The sequence below is a fragment of the Pipistrellus kuhlii genome, unplaced genomic scaffold (genome assembly GCF_014108245.1).
Source record: "Pipistrellus kuhlii isolate mPipKuh1 unplaced genomic scaffold, mPipKuh1.p scaffold_m20_p_3, whole genome shotgun sequence".
Taxonomy (NCBI): domain Eukaryota; kingdom Metazoa; phylum Chordata; class Mammalia; order Chiroptera; family Vespertilionidae; genus Pipistrellus; species Pipistrellus kuhlii.
In genome coordinates this window covers 86,364,504-86,367,981 of record NW_023425529.1, presented here as the reverse complement: position 1 = coordinate 86,367,981, position 3,478 = coordinate 86,364,504, and the positions used below count along the sequence as shown (strand labels likewise).

Sequence of the window (3,478 nt, the reverse complement as noted above, 5' to 3'; positions counted from 1 at the left end):
ACCCCTACTAGGCTGGGGAACATTTTGTGTGCAGAACTCTCAAATGTGTGTAGGTGGAAACTTAACATGTGAGACGATGACACTGAGTGTCAACCTTGGCAACTAGATTCGCATTGAATTGTAAATGGCTTTATTTTTTTTCATTTTTTCACTGTTCAAGATTTTTTGGCATTTTAGTTTGTATGACACTTGGACAGTTGGCTGTATTATTTATATGTATACTTTCCTTTTTACATTATATGGCAATGTACACTAATCTGATACATACAGTCCACAGAACAGATCCTTTGGATCCTAGCTGGTTTGGTTCAGTGGATAGAGCCTTGGCCCAGGGACTGAAGGCTCCTGGGTTTGATTCTGATCAAAAGCATGTACCTGGGTCACAGGCTTTATTCCCAGCCCTGGTTGGGGCTCATGTGAGAGGCAACCAGTTGACATGTCTCTCTCACATTGATGTTTCTCTCTATATTTCTCTCCCTCTCCCTTCCACTAGCTCTAAAAATCAATGGAAAAATATTCTCAGGTGAGGAGTAACAAAGACTCTTTGGAACAGTTATGCACAAGACATGCAATATTGGATTTACATTGGATCCCAGGATGTCGTTAATTAAAGAGAAGAAAGTTGGACTATGCATGTTGAACCACAAAGTTATATAACCCAGTGGACACACATCTAGTTTGAAGGGCAATGTAGTGTATGCAGCATTGGCAGTGGTGCTGTTGAGGAGGTGGAACTATTTCACACAAGATAAGGATGGTCCAGCATCAGGACACAGATGCAGGGTTTTATGAGCCATTACTATTTCTACTTTTAGAAAAATGATGTTTTTAGTCACAGATCAAATAAAAGGGACAATATGCACATTCTCCAATTAAAATCCTGCTGTAGCCTTGACAGTGAAGTCGTAGGACGTTAGAAGACTTGAAAACTAGAGCTCTTTCTGGATCCCCCAAAGTTATCCGCTCTCTTCTTCAAACGGGCTCGTCCTCAGGTGTCAGAGTCACCTTCACAGCATCAGAGGTTCCACTCTGTCCCAAGAGGAAGGAGCACTGAGGAGGACGTCTTCGTTTATTCCGTGGAGACCCTTGATCATGGTGGGATTGGATGCTCCTGCTTAAGATTCTCTATCATACTTCCTGCCAAATCTGCCACAGTGGCCCAGGGTGTGTAGCCTTTCAGTTTGATCACCTCACACGCAGTTCAACCACCTGTTTGTGAACTTCTTTCTGCTGTTCCTTATCTGCATCACTGCCTAAAGCAGGGTGCAGATCCTTTGGGGAGACACCAGCAACATTCACTCCACTCCACACAGGGACACGCGAGTTTCATTGCTCCTCAAAGCCACACCCATGACAGCTTAATGGGTGAACTCCCAGCCTCTCCCCCATTAGAGAATGGAACCAGGCTGAATCCAGATTGCAACCACTTCCAATAAAATGGTTTCTGAGAAAGCCACTTATCTTCCAACCCACATAGGTCAAGATACCTCCTGGATTGGAAACAACAAAGCAAATTGCAGTTGGGGTGAATTTCACAACATTAGGAATGAAGAAATTAAAGATGTTAAATTATCCCTCATGTTGATGTGCCTCAGCTGTGGTAAGAACAGCTTGGCGTTTGCAGTCTCACTGTAGTCTGTCAGAGACAGTTTTGGAGTTCTAAGGAAAAGGTTGCCATGCTGGAGACCCATCATCTCTCCCTTCAGTTTGCCTTCCATGACATCAACAAGAGCAAGTTTACCTGCCACGTCCTTCATGAGGATACTGATGGCTCAGGCATCCGGCAGCACCAGCCCAACGACCGTAACCTCATTCTGGGGGCTTCGTTCTCCCTGAAGAAGACGCACGGGCAGCTGCTCCTTGAGAGTTGCCGCACTGGACTTAGAAACAAAGGAATGGATTGCATGGCGGGTGGGCGTCAGATCCCAGACTAAGAGGCAGCTGCCCATGTCAATGACTTTATTTTTACAAGATTTAACCGTTTTTTCAAAATTATAAATAAAAATTCCAGTTTATTTAAATAATTTTGTAATTCATGATATCCATGAATTATGATCTACTTGCTTTTAAAATTTCATAAATAATTTTGTATAGTTTAGGAACAAAATAAGTGTTTTGAAAACTAATTTTCATTTTTGATGAAAATACATTCAAATTTTAGACACTCTGAATACAACTTTATATATTTTTTTCAGTCCTTTGAGTCATTGAACATGAGTGCAATTGAAATTGTGAGAGGTTAAAGGAAATGCAAAAATGGAGCATAAGAAGAAAAAAAAAAGACATAAAAAAAATCTTGAAAGGGATGGTCTGTTTAAATTTTTAAAAATTGGAAACAATAACATTTAGCAGCCTTCTAATAAGCATGGCCCACATAAAATTTACAAACAGATGTAACCAATTCTTTATTTAATGAAGATTTAATTACTAATCAAGACAAAGGAAATGGATTAAATAAGAAAAAACTGTTTTATATAAATCAATAACCTGAATAGGTTCAATGTGATCTCTGAAACTTCATATTCTTACCATAAGAAGATTTAATTATTCATCAAAAATAATGGGAATGTAAGTGAGCCTTCATTCCTGCTCTTGTTAGGGCCTGAGAAGTGTTAGGGGCAATCCTAGGCCATCTGCATTCTGGCTGCAAACCTGCCTGGGCTGGGGGCCCAGAGCATAGATTTCCATGCTCTGAACCCAGGACTTGCCACCAGACCGAGCTCATTGGAGTGATACACAATTTCAAAGTCCCCAACACAGTGGCTCACACAAAATAGATTTCAACAATGCTGTTTAAATTTATTTGAAAATAGTCCACAAGCTTGCACTCCCTGGGATAGGAGGAAGAGTCAATTATTCCTTAAATCAATATATATTCAGTGAAGATGAGGGCTTGGCTTCCTGGGGCTTTTACTAGTAGTCGAGTGGAGAAGGTAGATGTGATTCAAAGACTCAGGTAAGGCGACCCACAAAGAAACACCACCTCTCCACCGAGAGAGCCTCCGAAGGAAGGACCAGCTGGCCGTGCGCCCTCCTGCTCCTGGCCAGCCTCTCCTTCTCCACGTCTCTCCCCTGCTCCTGGCCCCTTCCTCTTTTCTCCCTCCTCTCCAAGCAACCCCTCTGGTTATAATATATGTGGGATGAAATGTGAAATTCTTATTAGGAAGTGGCAGTATGCAAATGAATGGAAATTCAGAGAAAAAAGACAGCTTATGTTTAAAAAAATAATCATCATGATGAATGTTCTCCTTAGAGAAATAAGCTTGTGCTGCAGTGTATGAGCAATGGCTGCCTGAGGCAGCTGGGTGCAATGTGGTTTCTGAGATTTTCATTGGAGCTGTAAAAAAAAAAAAAAAAAAAAAAAAAAAAAAGCCAAAAACATAAAAACAGGCTGTGAGAAGGGAGGGGAAAAAAAAAAAAAAAGCTGGAGCTGCAGATGGGTGGAAGTCTAACGGATTCCTATAGAAATAGAGCATTT

The 3,478-nt window shown here is 41.2% G+C and overlaps 1 pseudogene; it reads right to left on the bottom strand.

The window, feature by feature from the left end:
• Nucleotides 1–929: 929 nt before the first annotated feature.
• Nucleotides 930–1,949, bottom strand: LOC118729564 (annotated as a pseudogene).
• Nucleotides 1,950–3,478: the final 1,529 nt, after the last annotated feature.